At 45.5% G+C, this 20,904-nt stretch overlaps 1 protein-coding gene across 3 annotated transcripts in view; it reads right to left on the bottom strand.

Annotated features, from left to right (window-relative positions):
• Positions 1-20,904, bottom strand: part of LOC136631773 (NXPE family member 1-like) — a 301,785-nt gene that overhangs the window by 271,094 nt on the left and 9,787 nt on the right. For 2 of the 3 annotated variants that reach the window (XR_010793085.1, XM_066606108.1), the window contains exon 2: positions 7,203-7,480. The gene's annotated coding sequence lies outside the window, so the exon portion shown is untranslated. Of the gene's footprint in view, positions 1-7,202; positions 7,501-20,904 lie in introns of those variants that run through there. The other variant, XM_066606106.1, reaches the window with a different exon arrangement.

The raw sequence follows: 20,904 nt of genomic DNA, 5'->3' as shown, positions 1-20,904 counted from the left end.
TCATGCTTTTGAAAGCCTCCGTTTCCACAAGCCTGTACGGCAGCATGTCCAGGCTGATTAATTTGCGAGCAGGTGGGTGGTGGCGTATTTCCGCTTTCGCTCCAATGCTTGTGTTAGCGACAGCTGAACGCTGCGCTGAGAGACATTGCTGGATGGAATGGAGGACCATGGAGGTGAGGGTGTGGGTGCAGGCCAGGAGGCGCTCGTGCCTGTATCCAGGGAGAGGGATTGGATCTGTGTGCCAGGTTGGGGCACACGGGAAGAGGCAGTGGTGTGAACCGAAGGCGGTGAATGGCCTTCGTCCCACTTTGTGGGGTGCTTGGCCATCATATGCCTGCGCATGCTGGTGGTGGTGGTGAGGCTGGTAGTGGTGGCTCCCCGGCTGATCTTGGTGCGATACAGCTTGAACACGACTGTTCGCCAGTCATCCACGCTCTCACTAAAAAAACATCCACACCTTTGAACACCTAGCCCTCTGCATGGATGCTTGCTGCGAGAGGGTGCTTTGGGAAACAGTTGGGGGATTCTTCGCTCTGGACCTGCCTCTACCCCTGGCCACTCCACTGCCTCTTCCAACCTGTCCTGCTGCTGCACTTGCCTCCCCCTCTGAAGCCCTGTCCTCAGTAGGCTTAGCAAGCCAAGTGGGGTCAGTCACCTCATCGTCCAGCTGCTCTTCCTCCGAACCTCCTGTGCTCTTCTCCCTCGGACATACTGCCCTTAATACCTCACTGAGAATGAACTGTGTCTCATCATCCTCATCCACAAAAAGCTCTTGAGACAGTTGCCGGAAGTCCCCAGCCTCATCACCCAGACCCCGGGAACTTTCCAAAGGTTGGGCATCGGTCACGACAAACTCCTCAGGTGAGAGAGGAACCAGTTTTTCCCACTCATGGCAGGGACCCGAGAACAGTTCCTGGGAGTCTGCTTGCTCAGTATGTCATTTTCATGGTGTGAGGAGGCTGGGAGGAAGGAGGAGCAGCCAAAGGATTTAGAGTTACAGTCCCTATCCTGGGAGTAGAGGACTGCGTACGAAACTGGGTGGTCGATACATTGCTGGACGCGCTTTCTGCCATCCACGACAGGACCTGCTTACACTGCTCTGTTTGTAATAAAGGTCTACCACGTGGACCCGCAAATTTTGATATGAAGCTGGGGAGGCCAGAAACTTGCCTCTCTACTAATCCCTCAACAGCTGGCTGTGATTCACTACGTCCAGGAACTCGGCCGGTGCCCACACCCCCACGTGGACGACCGCATCCGCGTCCTCGAACCTTACCCCTACTCCTCATCATGGTGGATTAAGAATAGAGCAGGGCCCAAATAATTTACCCCACTGTACAGCACTAACAACTGTGGCTAATTCACCGCACACAGAGACTTGTAGATAGCGGAGGCTCTATGCTGTAACCCGCTGTCTTGCGCTGATACCTAGGGGTAATTTACTGCTCGCAGAGACTTGTAGATAATAGAGGCTGTATGGAGTGGGAGAAGACTCTAAAGCCAGTGGATAGTGCTGGTAACTGCGGCGATCTCAAACCCCCTCAAGGAAAGGCTATTGTACTAGACAAATAAAAAGCCCCTGATGCTCCAGTGATTTGGCAAACAGAGAAGAAAAACAACACACTTACTTCGTAGGGATGCCTGTTGTGTGGAACCCCTCAATCCCGGTTAGCGTGTAGCAAAACAGAAGATGGAATTGTTGTTTTAAAGTTCCAGGGTAGCGGTTTTATTTCTTATTTTTGCTGCAACGCGTTTCGGCTTTACAAATAGCCTTTATCAAGCATACAGTAAAATGCAGAAGAGACAAACATATATATACATATAAAACAAATTGTAATTACCTTATCATGCGGACGCGGACTAGCCATTCTAGGGCGGAGTCACTTAATAGTGACGCCCCTTCTGGTAAAGGATCACATGATTGTTCCCACGAGGCGCGTCAGGAGAGACGCTTATGTGTGCTGATGTATGGCATCAGGTTATGGGTACTCTCAAATCAAATGGGATGCTTCGGTGCGTTCCAAAGCGGAGGAACGTAGGTACGCAGTTACGTAAGATTGTCCGTCTTGTCTGATGCAGAAACAAAGATCGATTTCCAGAAACCATTAAACCACAAAAAAATCCACACCATCAGACAAGACGCACAATAACTTTGATCTTTGTTTCATCACAAGATATAGCTCTAAACGAAAAGAATTAAGGGATATCCTAAAAACACATTGGAATATCCTAAAAGGAGACCCCTTTATGACGGATAAACTCTCATGTAATCCAAATTTGATCTTCAGAAGAAATAAAACACTGGGTAATATCCTAGCCCCATCACACCCCTCCAAAAATAAAAGACCTTCTCAAAATAAAGATCATCCCACATCCCTCCCCCCCATTACAGGAGCCTTCAAATGTGGAACATCTGGCAGTAAATGAGGGCATTCTGCAGCATTTCTGCCACGTGTAAACATACTCCAGTAGTGACGAGCGGCCCCAGCGGTGACAGTGACCCCCACACAGCGGCTCTAGCAGTAATAGTAGCATCCCACAGTGGCCCTTCGCAAAAACAGCGGCATCCCACAGTGGCCCCAGCAGTAATAGGGACATCCCACATTGGCCCGAATAGCAATAGTGCCCTGAGACCCATATACTTACCCCCTCCTCCTCGGCACTGCTGCTGGCTCTGTTTCCAGGTGTACACTGTGATGTCAATGTGTGCTGCTGGACGCCTCCTTCCCCTGCTCTCGCGGAACCATGGAGGAGATGTCAGGGGAGGGGGGAGCAGGATTACAGCTGCACACTGACGTCACAGTCTGCGCCGGGATCAGCACCGCTGAGTGAATACTGGCAGGGGTGCCGCGGTACCTCTGACAGTATTCAGCAACGTGGTGAGTGGCTGACGGTGGCGTGTGCCAGCAGGGAGGGCTCTGCGTGCCACCTCTGGCACACGTGCCATAGCTTCGCCACCATTGCCCTACACCCTCATGGTTTAACCCCTTGAGTGGCACGCCCGGAAATTTTCCGGGACGAACTCCACTGCTCATAGCGACATAGCCCGGAAGATTTCCGGGCTATGTATCACTATGGGAGCTGCAGAGCACAATGCCACAAGCTGTGACAGTGTGCTCTGCCTGCACAGACCCACACAGAGCAGTGCAAGGGCTTTGAAAAACCAGCAGAAGATATTGCTGGCATATCGGCAATCTCCTGCACTGGTTTGTTTACAGGTTGCCATAGAGACCATCGGCTTGTCAGAAGCAAGCCGATGGTCTCTGTGGCAGGGAGAGCTGGTGCTTGGCTATCAGAGGACAGCTAGGTACCAACTCTGACAGCAGAGATCAGAGAAAACCTCCGATCTCTGCTGTGTTAACCCTTTATATGCTGCAGTCTATGTGACTGCAGCATGTAAAGGGCTGTCACTGCAGCATGTAAAGGGCTGTCACTGCAGCATGTAAAGGGCTGTCACCATCGGACCCCCGGAATGTGATCAGGGGGTCCTCATGGGTCCCTGTGGAAGTCCCCTAAAGGGACAAAAGAAAAAGAAAAGAAAAAAAAGAAAAAGTCAAAAAATTATTAAAAAAATAATTAAAACACTTGTCTCCCTTTACTTTGTAAAAAATCAAAAATACAATCACACATGTGGTATCCATGCATCGTAATTACCCAGATAAGGAAGTTAATACATTATTTAACCCCTTAATGACATGGCCCCTTTTTTTCTTTTTTCCCCATTTCTTTTTTTCCTCCCCCCTGTTTAAAAAATCACAACTTGTCCCGCAAAAAACAAGCCCTCATATGGCCATGTCAATGGAAAAATGAAAAAGTTATGGCTCTTGAGACGCAACTGCAAAACTAGTTGAAATTCAATGATTAGACCATTTTAAAAAACCTGCCCTGGTGGGCACGACAGGGTGGTAGGAAACCCGCCACTCAAGGGGTTAAATGAGGTTCTTGAGAAAATGTAATTTATCTTTTATATTCCACATACTAAATTTATAATCCATTTTTCACAATATAAATCCTGATTGATAAAATATATTTTATTTTAATATAATATAATTTATTTATAGACATGAAGTTGATTATATAATACCTCATATATTTCTTGGAGCGCACATATATACTACCATTTCCAGATAAATTCACTGTTTATATATTAAATGTGGTTGTTATACCTATTGTATAATATATATAATAATATAATAATAGTTATAACTAGATGTGATGTATTGTTTTAGTATATATTTACTCTTTTATAATTATTGTGAAATATCACATTTATGAGGAATTTTATTTCAGTGACATTTGTTCCATTTCATGTGATGAATTCTATTGTGGGCCGCTTCTTTTCTCCCATTTATAGTCATGCAATAATATTATTACATACTTTAATGGTGAAAACTCCTCACACCAGTACCTACTTTTCTTCCAATCTATATTTGGAACACACCAGTGCGTCTCAACAATACGGTCGCTATGTGACACTCAGATACTCCTCCTGTCTCTGTTTTATATCCCCTCCCCTTTACTTCCTGATATACGTCATCCCGTACAAGCGCTTACCCGCTTAGAGTGCATCGGTGCGCTCCACCAGCACGCCCTGACGTCACATCTTACGTAACTGCGTACCTACGTTCCTCCGCTTTGGAACGCACCGAAGCGTCCCATTTGATTTGAGAGTACCCATAACCTGATGCCATACATCAGCACGCATAAGCGTCTCTCCTGACGTGCCTCATGGGAACAATCATGTGATCCTTTACCGGAAGGGGCGTCACTATTAAGTGACTCCGCCCTAGAACGGCTAGTCCGCGTCCACATGATAAGGTAATTACCATTTGTTTTATATGTATATATATGTTTGTCTCTTCTGCATTTTACTGTATGCTTGATAATGGCTATTTGTAAAGCCGAAATGCGTTGCAGCAAAAATAAGAAATAAAACCGCTACCCTGGAACTTTAAAACAACAATTCCATCTTCTGCTACACGCTAACCGGGATTGAGGGTTCCACACAACAGGCACCCCGACGAAGTAAGTGTGTTGTTTTTCTTCTCTGTGTGCCAAATCACTGGAGCATCAGCGGCTTTTTATTTGCCTAGTATTGTTCCCTGCTTTCTCTGGTACATTATACCTAGAGCTACCCCGTGACGCTCTTCCTCAGGGATGTTACCAAGACCAGTGAATTGGACCTCTATCAACATTTGATGCTATCAACTTACTAGGATCATCAGACGTACCAGGACCCCCTTCACAGGGTCCGGTTACGCCTGGGGTGAGTCTAATTTAGTTTTCTTCTCATCCCTCTCTTTTCCCTCACTCCACCATTGGAGCGCTATTAATCCAACGTTTTTTAAGGAAAGGGTATTGTGAGACGCTCTGCACAATGGCAGAGCTGAAATACTTTGCAGTGGCCTAGAAAATATTGGAGTGCAGTTTCACGGTGAGAGCTGGTTGTACGGCACTGCAGGCTGAGAACGCTATAACTGCAAGGCTTGGAACAGGCCTAGATGTGTAATACAAACGTTGGTGCACTACTGCTTCCAGCCAGCCACAACTATAATGCACACGGTGAGATGTAGCCCTAAGAAGAACCGTTGGGGTTCTTGCACAGAGGATCAGGAGTCCTGTAAAACTTTCCCTATATAGGCAGCTCTGTCCCTAAACTCTGCGTAATAAGGAGTAGCCTTAAGTAGGTCCGTTGGGGTTCTTGAAGACAGGACCTACGCTAACACTATCCCTATATAAGCAGCAGCACTTTCCCTAATCTCTGCCAGCATGCATCTGAGGTGAGCCGCGGGCGGGACCACTTTAAGTACTCTGCGGTCACCTGATCTCGGTAGTTACTCACTGTGGGGGAAAGAGGGCTGGCACGTCACTGCAGGAAGTGGTAATGCCTTCCCCGCATGCCTGTTGGCTAGAAAATGGCACTAAACATGCAGGGAAGGAAATGCAATTGACTTGAGTACCGCGTGGTGTTTGACTCGAGTATGCTCGCTCTTATCTAGTGAATACTTCTGAGACTGCAGGAGTCGGTGAAAGTGGCATTTTGTGGTGAATTTGAGGAAACTACTTGCTATGTTTGTTGTGTTAAAATTTGTAAATTGTTCTCGTTTGATTGTCTTTTTGAAAACAGTTGAAAGTTTGTACATTTAGCAAATAAATGTAATTTGTAATGGGGGAATAACTATGATTGCAACTGTGTGTTTTACAGTAGTTGCTGTGTCTTTGCCCTGTGTTCTCCACAGAGCCCTCGCCACTTTATCCACTCCTCTTTCCCATACAGAGCCGGTCACCTGTCTTTCACCACCTCTCTCGCCACACAGGGGCTTATCATCTTGTGCCGTCAGCCTACTCTGTCCCCCACAAAGACTCTTTTACTTCATATTCTGTCTCTTCTCCTCACAAAGCCCAGCCACTTTGTGTTTCCCTGCCCCCCCCCCCCCCCCCTCCTGCCCACACAGAGCCCCAAGCACCTTGTGTTCTCCATGATACCCCTCCCCGGTAACTAGCTGCATGGAGCCCAGAAATTCCTGATGTAGCCCTGAGCAGAAGCGCTGCGCCTTTTATTTAATTACCGAATATCTATTAGATTATTACAATAGAAACCATCCAATAATACTGAGCTTCTCGCTCTCGGGCTCCTCTTCAGTTCCAGGTGACCGGAGCTGAAAAAAACCTAGGAGTCAGAAGGGTCTGAATTCTGACTAAATTCATGGGTCTGCTCAGCGGTTAACCAGAATGAAACCAGCAAGTACAGAAAGGTAATATTGACTCTAGAAATGGTGTGAAGGATGGCATTTGGAAAGGGAGGCACAAGTTTTGATACCGCATAGGGCCTATGGTCCAGGCCACCAGAGATGCTGAGCTCTAGCTGCACTTCTATAGTCCAACTCCAGTGGAGGAATCCTGAGCCCACTCCTCCTACAGCCTGCCGGACTAGAAGCCCCAGGATAGACCTTCGTGCAGCCGCTACTTCATTGACCTCATGAAGTAGGGCCCGGACCGGGATCTATGGCTGTTGGCCCGGCTCTTCAGTGTGTCAGTCTAGCGAGTCACATGCTGCGCTTTTACTTACCACTTCTGTTACTACTACTAATTCTGAATGTGTAAGCAGACTGGCTTCTTCTGTAGATTTGCTGGCTCTAACAGGTCATAGTACCCTTGTTGGCGTGCTTTCAGAAACTAAACACACAGATACTGTAGCTCACCTGAGGTTAACTCTCCAGTGCCTGGATGTATGATAGGAATCCTCACCAGACGCTTTAGTTACAGCTTTTCTGCACCATCTTCAGGGATCCTGTGGTGAATTCATCTTCTGGGACTTCAGAAGCAAATGTGGTAAATGACATATGACTGGTTGAAGCACCAGAGGTGAGATCTGCATCTGTTTTAAAGGTTAATTAAGGGCCCATTTGAAGTTGACGGTTATAGAGAAGATTTGGAGAGATGAATATGCTGATGTCTTCTTGCTGCTTCCTCTTAAGAACTATAATTGGGACAAAGGTAAATCTGCTGAAAGCAAGAAGGAAGAGGAAGAAAAGTATAACTCTTACGTGATTCCATAGAGCTTTTGCAATTAGCTCCAGGCCTTTGCCATGCTTGGAAAACGGCTCACCCATATGTGATCTTGTTCACACCCAATTATACTGAGTCCAATGCAGGGGACACTCAGGCTGCTCAGCTTCATTAAAGTGAAGAAAAACCTGTTAAAGGATCCAGCAGCAGGATTTACATAAAGTCACAAGCTTTCTTTAAACAGGATTAAAAACCATACAGGAACATTTCAGGGCAGCTCCGTGCAGTCCTTCATCACGGATGGTTCCGGTAAGGTTTATAATCCCTTATCAGTGTCTAGATAAAAATGTTTGTGCACCTCTTGTAGCATTCCTGGGCTGATGACCCCCACCACCCTCTCCTTGCAAAAGAGAAAGTATGGATTTGTTCCAATGGAGTTATTTTCATATCTTTCGGATTTTTATTGTGTTTCTCCAAAAAATGGCGTGAAACACCTTGTTTAGAGTAGCCTGTTATGTTAAACCTATGTTGGTTGACCCTTATGTTTAAAGTGTTCGTAGTGCGTCCTATATATTGCAGTCCGCACGGACATTCTATCAGGTATATGATGACTTTAGAACAACAATTTAAAAATTGATTTATTTTAATATTTCGTTGTTCTTTTTGGCAATATACAATCACAAAAAATGTCCGTTACTTACTGACTGAGGAGTGCATATAGATGCATCCTCCTCTCACCATGTAGGTAGCTGACTACCAAATGGAGGAGCCAATAACACCTGTGAGGCCACCGATAAGACACCCACTCACACTGCCTCCTGATAATGAGGGGGGTGGATGCTTGGTGTACACTCCCACACATAGTGGATACAGGGTGCCAGACCATTCTGATATATGTAGTTCACCGTGCAGACCAGCAACCTATTAATGACGCCATGATAATTCGGCGGGTTGCCCTGCATTTCCTTCAGTGAACGACATTGGTACTGCCACCCTGGGCTCCCCCTGGAGTCTTAATGCCACACTGCATGTGAATGATAGATAATAAATGCAAGGCATTGGTTGGATGTTGGCCAAGATACATGAGCCCACTAACCACTTCACGGTTCCTTGCGTTGTAGTGGGTCCCTACACTAGTATACATTTTTTTGTTTAGGTGGCATGAGTGGAAGCTATCTCACACTATTTAGAAATGGATCCATTAATGCCACCTAAACAAAAAAAATATTTAATTGAAGCTATACATTTTATATTAAAAAATAATTATTTTACATATAATGGGACGTTTTACATGCAAACAAGCGGTACGGCGATGGGGACAAAATTCGCCCCGGGTTACGCCAATCTCTTTATGGGATTTTTCGTACGGATTATTTTTAACGATAAAAGAATTGTATTTTTTAGAGGTTTTATAGACGATATTTTATTGATTTAGGAAGGTGAAATGGAAGATCTTAATAAATTTGTTTTAGAGATAAACAATAATTCTTTTAACCTAAAATTTGAACACAATTCTAGTAAAACAGAGGTAATATTTCTGGATCTAGTAATATCCTCTGATAAAGGCCATATAGAAACTAGTACCCATTAAAAAAAAAAAACGATTGCAACAGCTTTCTTAAATTTTCCAGCTGTCATAAAAAGGAATGGAAGATCAACATTCCGTACGGACAAGTCAAAAGAATCCGTAGAAATTGTTCTTCAACAAATATGTATTTTTCCCAATCAAACGTTTTGAAAGATCATTTTAAACAGAAGGGATATCCTACCAATTTAATCGATGCTGCTTACACAAAAGCACTTAATGATCCCATTTATTCAGTCGAAACCCCCCCCCCCCCAAAAAGAGAGAGACAGATAACAAAAAAAATAGATTTAGAGAAAAATGTTTTATTCATAACAAAATATAATTCTCAATCTAGTATGATTGAAAAAATAATGAAAGATAATTGAAATATTTTATTAAAAGACCCAATTTTAAACAAGGAGATACAAGACAAACCAAAGGTAATTTATCGTGGGAACAAAACCACACAAAATACACTAGCCCCATCTAATCCTCATAAAAAACTAAACAAGGAAGTTATCAATAAACCCTTAGTGACAGGAGTGAACTGTCGCGGTAGAAAAAAATGCAAGTTACAAATGCAGTAATATCACACGGGGGAGAAAATCGGTATATTGCCAAAAAGAACAAAGAAATATTAAAATAAATCAATTTTTAAATTGTTGTTGTAAATTCATCATATACCTGATAGAATGTCCGTGCGGACTGCAATATATAGGACGCACTACGAACACTTTAACCCCTTCATGACACGGCCTATTTTGGGCTTAAGGACGCAACAATTTTTGGCGGATTTTCTTCTCCGTTTATCAAAAGCCATAACTTTTTTATTTTTCCGTCGACGCGGCCGTATGAGGGCTTGTTTTTTGCGTGGCGAACTGTAGTTTTTAATCGATGCCAATTTTGGGTACATAGACTATATTGTAAATTTTTTTTTTTTTTTTTTAATGATAGCAGAGAGAGAAAACGCATCAATTCTGCCATAGATTTTTTTTTTTTTTTTACACCGTTAATCATGCAGCATAAATGAGACTTTCCATTTTTTCTGCAGACCGGTACGGTTACAACGATACCAAAATTCTAACATTTTTTTTAGGTTTTCCCACTTTTCTGCAATAAAAACCCTTTTTTTTGGAAATCTTTTTTCTATTCTAAATTGCTGCATTCAAAGTCACGTAACTTTTTTATTTTTTGATGTACAGAGCTCTATGAGGGCTTATTTTTTGCGAGACGAGCTGTAGATTTTATTGGTACCATTTTGGCGTACATAGACTTTTTTGATCACTTTTATTGCGTTTTTAGTGAGGCAAAATGCTAAAAATGAGCATTTTGCCTCAGTTTTTTAGCTTTTTTTTTAGCGTTTTTTTCCGTGCACAGTCAAAAGCATGTGCAACTTATTGTACGCATTGTTACGGATGCGACAATACCAAATATGTGGGGTTTTATTTTTTTTTTACCTTTTTTTATGCTAATCTGAGAAAAAGCATAAAAAATGGTTTTTTTACTCTTTTTTTTTTACATTTTTTTAATTCATTTTTTAAATCTCTCTTTTTTTTTACACTGTTTGTGTCCCTCTGAGGGACTTTAACCACTGCCCTGATGATCGCTGTCATAAGGCATGGCAGACCTACTGATCTCCCATGCCTTATCGCTCATACAGCGATCTCAGGCATAGGCAACACAGGACGCCAGTGTCTGGTGTCCTGTTGCCATGGTGACAGGCCGGGCTCTCACGATGACATCGCGAGTTCCGGCCGGAGACACAGAGGGAGCCGCGCTCCCGCTGTGAACTCTTTCCCTGCCGCGATCTACTTAGATCGCGGCAGGGAAGGGGTTAACAGTGGCGGGCGCATCTCCGATGTCCCCCCACTGTTGCAGCGAGACGCCGGCTGTGACTGACAGCCGGCTCCCGCTGCGGGATAGCGCTGGATCATATGTGATCCCGCTGGATCATATGTGATCCCGCGCTATCTCCAGGACGTAAGTTTACGCCCTGCAGCGGGAATGGGTTAAACATAAGGGTCAACCAACATAGGTTTAACATAACAACAGGCTACTCTAAACACGGTGTTTCACGCCATTTTTTGGAAAAACACAATAAAAATCCGAAAGATATAAAAATAACTCCATTGGAACAAATCCATACTTTCTCTTTTGCAAAATTAAGAACACGAGATGTTTTGGATTTTTAGAATGAACGCTTTATCGCCGTTTGGTCTTAATGAGGTTTTAGAGAAATTTTGATAGCACTATTTTTAGATTATTATGAATTTTTTTTTTTAAATATGTAGTTTACAGTATCCATTTTAGAGATATATTATAGATAACGTAACATCCATTTATATATTAATTCTTAGGTTTATTTTGGGTCTTTCATATTTTATGTTTACATTTCATCATTAGAGATGAGCGAACGTGCTCGGCCACGCCCCTTTTTTGCCCGAATACCGCGATTTTCGAGTACTTCCGTACTCGGGCGAAAAAATTCGGGGTCACCGTGGCGGCGCGGGGGGTTGCAGCGGGGAGTGGGGGAGAGGGAGAGAGAGAGGGCTCCCCCCTGTTCCCCGCTGCTACCCCCCGCGCTGCCACGCCTCTCCCCGCCCCCCGACGCACCCGAGTACTTTTCACCCGAGTAGTGAAGTACTCGAAAATCGCGGTGCTCGATTGCGAAATCGCCCTTACTGAGTACGTTCGCTCATCTCTATTCATCATGTATATTCACATTATATTTATTGATCTCCATTACCATGCATGTATTTATAGATTTGAGTAATAGAATCCCATTATGAAGTATATAGTTATTCATTTTTTAAACTAGTAAAGTTATATATTTTAGGATATATATCATTTATTCTAAGAGAAGTAATTAATTGATTAATATTGATATTACTAGACAAATAATTTGAAGAAATGACACTGCATCCACTCCTTTGGAGGTCGGAGTCAGCTCTAGCTAGCGCTATATCGGGAGTTACGCAGTTAGCGTTCCTCCCCTTTCACGCTACGGAATCTACGTTCAGGTTCAGCGCACACATGCGCTGGAACACCTCCTCCAATACGGAGCTATGACGCCCAGATATCACGCCAGAGCGACACGATACGGAGGCGCGCGGAGAGCACTCGTAACTCCCACCTCCACAAGGTAAGACATGCTATTTAACCCCTTAATGACGCGGCCATTTTTCGTTTTCCATTTTCGTTTTTTCCTCCCCCCTTTAAAAAAATCATAACTCCTTTATTTATCCATCCACGTCACTGTATGAGGGCTTGTTTTTTGCGGGATGAGTTGTATTTTTCAATGGTGCTATTTAAAGTACCATATAATGTACTGAAAAACTTTTAAAAAATTCTAAGTGGAGTAAAATGGAAAAAAAACGACATTTTGCCATCTTTTAGTACGTCTTGCTTCTACGGCGCACAAATGGCAACAAAAACAACATGATAACTTTATTCTATGGGTCGGTACGATTACTACGATGCCAAACTTGTTTAGGTTTTTTTTTACTATACTCCTCTTTTTTTTTTTAAAAGACATAAAAATTTTTTCAATTATTTTCTGTCGTCATTTTGTGCGCGCGATAACTTTTTTATTTTTCCGTCGACGTAGTTGAGCAAGGTCTCATTTTTTGCGGGATGTCCAGTAGTTTCTGACAGTACCATTTTGGAATACATGTGACTTTTTGATCGCTTTTTATTGCGTTTTTTCTTGGAGACAGGGTAACTAAAAAAGTGCATTTCTGGCGTTCTTCATTTTTTGTTTCGGACGACGTTCACCGTGCGGGAAAAATTATGTGCTACTTTGATAGATCGGACTTTTACGGACGCGGCGATATCAAATACATATTTTTAATTTATTATTTAGATTTTTTAATAATAGATATGGCAAAAGGGGGGTGATTTAAACTTTTACAACTTTTTTTTTTTTTCAATTAAAAAAAAACTTTATTGATTCTTTTTTTTACTTCACTTTGAAGTCCCCCTGGGGGACTTTAAGATGCGATGCTTTGATCGCTCCTGCAGTATGACGTAATGCTATAGCATTACGTCATACTGCTTTTTGACAGGCAGCCTATGAAGCCACCCCACGGGGATGGCTTGATAGGCAGTCTGCTAAGGCAGCCCTGGGGCCTTTCATTAGGCCCCCGGCTGCCATGATACGTGCATGGCTCCCCCGATCTCACCGCGGGGGGGCCGCGCGAGACCCCCGAACATCGTTCGGGGGATTTAAATGCCGCTGTCAGAATTGACAGCGGCGTTTAAATGGTTAATAGCCGCGATCGGCCGCGCGGCCGCTCGCGGCTATTGCCCGCGGGTGTCAGCTGTTATAAACAGCTGATGCCCGCACTGTATGAAGAGAGGTTGCCACGCAACCTCTCTTCATACATACCCCGACGCTCCATGACGTACCAGGTACGTCATTGGTCGTTAAGGGGTTAAAAGATGTATTTCCAATCTATTGTTATGCTTGAAAAAGGCGTCTAAGAACGCCGAAACGCGTTGTATGATTACTGCTGCAAGAATTTTTTCTTGTATGCAATCCCGTTGTATCCTTTGTTTTGGAATAAATTTATTATATAAAAAAGACTGTCAGCTATGACAGTTGGTTTGTTCTGAGCAAGCAGATCTACAGCAGGAGCACGGAAAGAAACTTTTTTCTTTGAACCTTCATATACGCACTTATGACATACATACTTATGACAAGGCACAGACATGGATGGGATTGGTTTGCACTTAAAAGGAATTCTGCAAGGGAAAACAACCTTTTATTGTCTAGGCACTGATAGCGGAGTGAAAGTTTTATGGTCCCTGAATTACTGTTGGGGTGGTGGGGGTAGGGGTGGGGGTCATCAGGCTAGGAATGCTACAAGAGGTACACAAACATTTATAACTAGACACTGATAAGGGATTATAAACCATACAGGAACCGTCCGTGATGAAGGACTGCACGGAGTTGCCCTGAAATGTTCCTGTACAGCAGGAGCACGGAAAAAAACTTTTTTCTTTGAAACTTCGTTTATTTAACCCATTGAAGAAAAAGTTTTTTCTCTGGGATTTTTTCATTCCGGCGGCTCTCCTCTATTGAAGGATATCTGGAGTTTCTTCGCATATATACTACAGGCACACTTGGACCACAGGTTCAGGCGGGGTGTCCCTAATGGTTTCACGGGAACCCCGTTACGCACCAGGTGAGTTATTTCATCGTTTGTTATATGGTGGCGCAGATCCTTGTTCTAATTTCATAAGTGTGTATAAATATTCATGCCTCTTCAGATCTATTCCATTTTTAGCCTGACGAAGAGCCCATCATGTATTTTTGTTAGCCATTAAAAGGTATCATATCTACAAGATTACTTGGTTTCTCTTGCTGGGAACAATCACACTATAAACTCTATTCACAATTATATACACAAAATCCGATACAATCAGATATCCCAACCATTGTCCTTTCCCATATCTCATTACTCTCCCTATCAGCAGAGCAGTGTTCGTTCTTAAACGGCCCTATATCACAGACAGAAATAAAAGAAGCTAAAGCAAATTTAAAAAACAAGGCCCGAGGACCAGACGAAATTTTTTAAAATTCTAAAAGACCAAGCAACCCCAATACTGGAAAAACGTTTTAATGGATACATGCAAGAAAATCCCATCCCAAATTAAATGAACACAGCCCACATCAAATTATTACCCAAACCGGGGAAAGACCCCACTGAGGCGAAGGCATATCGGCCGATTTACCTAATATTTATACACCTAAGATATAGCTATTCATGAATGAATAGCTAAGGGCTATGTGTGATTGGCTGAGCGCACAGCCAATAGCTAAGCAGTAGCTGCTATTGGCTGAGTCCTCAGCCAATCTGCACAGCCCTTTCAGGAGGCGGGGATTTTTAAATCCCCGACTGCTGAAAGAGCTTCATAGCAGTGCTGGGAAGCAAGCAGGAGGACGCGGCTGAGCGCAGGAGAGACGAGTATGATTTTTTTTTTTTCACACTTTTGGCAAATTATCGGGGAAGGGCTTATATTTCAAGCCCTTCCCCGATAATCATTCCAAATGGCTTGCAGAAAGCAGTGCTTTCAATGGGATCGGCAGCAGTGCCGATCCCATTGAAAGCAATGCAATAGAATACCAGGGACTTCTGCCACAGCTGTGGCAGAGGATTCCTTCATCCCGGCGGTCCCCGTGGGGATGAAGGAAACTCCTGCCATAGCTGTCACAGCTGTGACAGCTGTGGCAGAAGTCCCCAGCATTCTCCATCGCTTTTCAATGGGGCTAGCGCTGCTGCCGCTGGCCCCACTGAAAAGACTGGCGATATGTCGACGTGATGCCGATTTTTTTTCCTCGCACTGCGATGCGAGACTTTAACTTTAGAATCGCATTGCAGTGGAGAAAATATCGCCAGTGGGTGGGAGCCCTTACAACCAGCTCTCACCGTGAAACTGCACTCTAAAATTTCCTAGCCTACTGCAAAGTAGTTCAGTTATACCGTTGTGTGTGCAGTGCATAACGCAGAGTTTAGGGACACAGCGACTTCTATAGGGAAAGTTTTAAAGTCCAGATCCTCCGTACAAGTACACCAACGCTCATTCTTAGAGCTACATCTCACCATGTGCTTCACAGTTGTGGCTGGCTGGGAGCAGTAGTGCATTAATTTTTGTATTACACATCTAGGCCTGTTTCCAGCCTTGCAGTTACAGCGTTCTCAGCCTGCAGTGCATAATGCAGAGTTTAGGGACAGAGCTGCTTTTATGGTGAAAGTTATACAGTCCTGATCCTCCATACAAGAACCCCAATGGTCCTTCTTAAGGCAACATCTCCCCATGTGCTTTACAGTTGTGGCTGGCTGGGAGTAGTAGTGCACCAACTTTTGTATTACGCATCTAGGCCGGTTCCCAGCCTTTCAGTAATAGCGTTCTCAGCCTGCAGTGCCTTACAATGAGCTCTCACCTTGAACTTGCACTCTAAAATTTTCTAGCCTACTGCAAACTAGTTCAGTTATACAGTTCTACGTCTGCAGTGCATTAGACAGCGGTCTCACCGCTAAACAGTACTGTAATATTACCGGGGCCACTGCAAAGCATTTTAGCTCTGCCGCTGTGCAGAGCGTCTCACAATACCCTTTCCTTGGTGGGGTTGAGATAGCTGCAGTTACCAGCACTAACCCCGAGGTATCAGCGCAAGACAGCGGGTTATTTTTTCAAGTCACAGCATAGAGCCTCCGCTATCTACAAGTCTCTGTGTGCGGTGAATTAGCCACAGTTGTCAGTGCTGTACAGTGGGGTAATTTATTTGGGCCCTGCTCTATTCTTAATCCGCCATGATGAGGAGTAGGGGTAAGGGCCGAGGACATGGGCGTCCAAGTGAGGGTGTGGGCACAGGCCGAGTTCCTGGTCCAGGTGAATCACAGCCGGCTGCTGCGGGATTAGGAGAGAGGCAAGTTTCTGGGCTTCCCAGCTTCATATCACAATTTACGGGTCTGCGTGGTAGACCTTTATTACAAACAGAGCAGTGTGAGCAGGTCCTGTTGTGGATGGCAGAAAACGCATCCAGCAATGTATCGACCACCCAGTCTTTTACGCAAAACTGACAGAATTTAAACGTACATGAACCAAGTCACACTGCAAACCTGACCAGACACGCATTCATGACTACTTACCTGAGGGGCCATACAGACTGACCAGGAGCTGGGTTTATATGTGAGCACAGATCCAGGGGATTGGCTAGCAGACAGTACCACACCCAGCCAGCTCAATCATTAACCCTGAGAGTGCTGTGCTGCTGGAATCACAATAGTACAAGCAGCACACGTAACACTGGGGACTTACGGCAAGTGTCTCAAGAGCTTTTTGTGGATGAGGATGATGAGAAACAGTTGTCTGTCAGTGAGGTAGTAGTAAGGGCAGTAAGTCCGAGGGAGGAGGGCACAGGGGGTTCGGAGGAAGAGCAGCTGGATGATGAGGTGACTGACCCCACCTGGTTTACTAAGCCAACTGAGGAAAGGGCTTCAGAGGGGGAGGCAAGTGCAGCAGCAGGACAGGTTGGTAGAGGCAGTGGAGTGGCCAGGAGTAGAGGCCCCAACCTGCCACACAGATCCAATCCCCCTCCCAGGACACAGGCACGAGCACCTCCCAGCCTGCACCCACACCCTCACCTCCACTGTCCTCCACTCCATCCAGCAATGTCTCTCAGCGCAGCGTCCAGCTGTCGCTAACACAAGCGTTGGAGCGAAAGCGGAAATACGCCGCCACCCACCCGCATGCACAAGCTTTAAACGTGCACATTGCCAAATTAACCAGCCAGGAAATGCTGCCATACAGGCTTGTGGAAACGGCGTCTTTCAAAAACCAGATGGCAGCAGTGGTCCAGCGCTACTCGGTCCCTAGTCGTCACTATTTTTCCGGGCATGCCATCCCCACCCTACACCAGCATGTCTCCCACAACATAAATCGTGCCCTCAACAACGCGGTTACTGGGAAGGTCGACTTAACCACAGACACGTGGACAAGTATTGGCGGGCAGGGCCACTATATCTCCCTTATGGCACATTGGGTGAACTTGGTGGAGGCTGGGACCGAGTCAGAGCCTGGGACCGCTCATGTCCTACCCACACCCAGAATAGCGGGTCCTACCTCGGTGCTGGTATCTGCAGAGTTTTATACCACCTCCTCTAAACCCTCCCCCTCCTCCGCCACATCTACCTCTCAATTAAGAAGTGTGAGCACGTCGCCAGCAGTCGGTAGCGCGCAGCATGGCAGCACAGCAGTGGGCAAGCGTCAGGAAGCCATGCTGAAACTAATCAGCTCTAGGTTACAAGAGGCTCATGGCCCCCAAGCTGTTGCAGGGTCTGACAGAGCAGACCGACCTCTGGCTTTCGCCGCTGAGCCTCCAACTAGGCATGGTCTTGTGTGACAACGACCATAACCTGGTGGTGGCTCTGCAGCTCGGCAGCCTAACACACGAGGCATGCCTGGCCCACGTCTTTAATCTGGTGTTTCAGCAGTTTCTGAAAAACTACCCCCACTTGTCTGACCTGCTCGGCAAGGTGCGCCACGTCTGCGCAGATTTACGCAAGTCCACCACGGACGCTGCCACCCTGAAGACCCTGCAATGTCGGTTTCAGCTGCCAGAGTACCGACTGCTGTGCGACGTGCCCACGTGCTGGATTTCTATGCTGCATATGTTGGCCAGGCTGTACGAGCAGCGTAGAGCAATAGTGGAATACCAGCTGCAACATGGGCGGCGGAGTGGTATTCAGCCTCCGCAATTCTCTACTGAGGAGTGGGCATGGATGGCAGATATCTGCCAGGTCCTCGGAAACTTTGAGGAGTCTAGCCAGATGGTGAGCGACGATTCGACCATCATTAGCATTACCATCCCGTTGCTTTGCCTGCTGAGAAGTTCGCTGCTAAGCATAAAGGCTGATGCTTTGCGGTTGGAACAGGAGACGGCGGATGACAGTATATCGCTTGATGGCCAGACCAGCCTCATGTCTATGTCTCAGCACGTTTTGGAGGAGAAGAAGAAGGGGGAGGAGGAGAAGGAGGAGGGGGAAGAGACAGCTGGCCACACTACAGAGGGCACCCATGCTGCTTGCCTATCATCTGTTCAGCGTGTATGAGCTGAAGAGGAGGAGGATCCTGAAAGTCGTACTCCTAGTGAGGACAGCGATGTGTTGCGTACTGGGACCCTGCCACACATGGCTGACTTCATATTAGGCTGCCTTTCCCGTGACCCTCACATTAGACGCATTCTGCACAACACGGATTACTGGGTGTACACCCTTCTCGACCAATGATATAAGGAGAACCTTTCCACTCTCATTCCCGAAGAGGAAAGGGGTACGAAAGTGCTGCAATACCACAGGGCCCTGGTGGAAAAAGTGATGCTAAAGTTCCCATCTGACAGCGCTAGTGGCAGAAGGAGCAGTTCCGAGGGCCAAATAGCAGGGGAGGAATGGGGATCAGGCAACATGTCCAGCACAGGCAGGGGAACACTCTCCAAGGTTTTTGCCAGCTTTATAGCTACCCAGCAAGACTGTGTCACCACTCCCAAGTCAAGGCTCAGTCGGAGGGGCACTGTAAAAAGATGGTGAGGGAGTATGTAGCCGTTTATACCACCGTCCTCCGTGATGCCTCTGCTCCATACAACTACTGGGTGTCAAAGCTGGACACGTGGCAGGAACTTGCGCTGTACGCCCTGGAGGTGCTGACCTGCCCTGCCGATAGCGTCTTGTTAGAGAGGGTGTTTAGTGCAGCTGGGGGAATCATCACGGATGAGCATACCCGCCTGTCAACTGCCAGTGCCAACATGCTTACACTCATAAAGATGGACAAAGGCTGGATTTCCCCAGACTTCTCTTCTCCACCGGCGGAGAGCAGCGGAACTTAATGATTCTTTTTGCTGCAACAAGAGAAAAATGCATCCTCTATCACCTCAGAAAAGGGGAAATTAGCCTTGTCAAGAACTTTCGGATATCATTACTCCTCCTCCTCCTCCTAAAACAGCATGTCATCACGCTGAACTGCCAATTTTTCTGCGACACAAAAGGCTCTGCTTATAAGTTTTTTTCAATTTTTCAAAGTTTCAGAAGTATTTATACTTTAACAGAAACCAATTTTTTTCACAGGGCTGCCTGCAGGCTCTGTTACAAATTAAGCAAAAGCGAGCTGTATCTTTAAAAAAATGCCCTCGCGGTTAAGCAGTTTTTCAGGGGTGCACTTGTACTCTTGGTACACCAATTTTTCTGGCCCTCGCCTATACTGTTATCTAACTAATTTTTCCGGCCTTCGCCTACACTCTAGGTATCCAAATTTTTCAGGTGTTCGCCTATACTCTTGCTACAAAAATGTTACAGGGGTGTGCCTATACTCTTGCTACAGAAATGTTACTGGGGTCGCCTATACTCTTGCTACAGAAATGTTACTGGGGTCGCCTATACTCTTGCTACAGAAATGTTACTGGGGTCGCCTATACTCTTGCTACAGAAATGTTACTGGGGTCCGCCTATACTCTTGCTACAGAAATGCTACTGGGGTCCGCCTATACTCTTGCTACAGAAATGTTACTGGGGTCCGCCTATACTCTTGCTACAGACATGTTACAGGGGTCTGCCTATACTATTGGTACAGAAATGTTATTGGTGTCCACCTATACTCTTGCTACAGAAATACTACTGGGGTCCGCCTATACTCTTGCTACAGACATGTTACAGGGGTCTGCCTATACTCTTGCTACAGACATGTTATAGGGGTCTGCCTATACTCTTGCTACAGACATGTTACAGGGGTCTGCCTATACTCTTGCTACAGAGATGTTACTTGGGTCCACCTACACCCTTGCTACATAAATGTCATTGGGCTCCGCCTATACTCTTGCTACAGAAATGTTACTGCGGTCCGCCTATACTCTTGCTACCTAAATGTTATTGGGGTCAACCTATACTCTTGCTACATAAGTGTTATTGGGGTCCGCCTATACTCTTCCTACATAAATGTTATTGGGGTCCGCCTATACTCTTGCTACAGAAATGTTACTGCGGTCCGGTTATACTCTTGCTACAGACAGGTTACAGGGGTTTGCCTATACTCTTGCAACATAAATGTTATTGCTGTCCGCCTATACTCTTGCTACAGAAATGCTAGAGGGGTTTGCCTATACTCTTGCTACAGAAATGTTACTGGGGTCCGCCTATACTCTTGCTACGGAAATGTTACTGCGGTCCGCCTATACTCTTGCTACAGACAGGTTACCAGGGTCCACCTATACTCTTGCTACAGACATGTTACAGGGGGTCCGCCTATACTCTTGCTACAGACATATTACAGGGGTC

Source organism: Eleutherodactylus coqui, chromosome 6, assembly GCF_035609145.1.
Source record: "Eleutherodactylus coqui strain aEleCoq1 chromosome 6, aEleCoq1.hap1, whole genome shotgun sequence".
Classification (NCBI taxonomy): Eukaryota; Metazoa; Chordata; class Amphibia; order Anura; family Eleutherodactylidae; genus Eleutherodactylus; species Eleutherodactylus coqui.
This window is presented reverse-complemented; position numbering and strand designations above follow the sequence as displayed.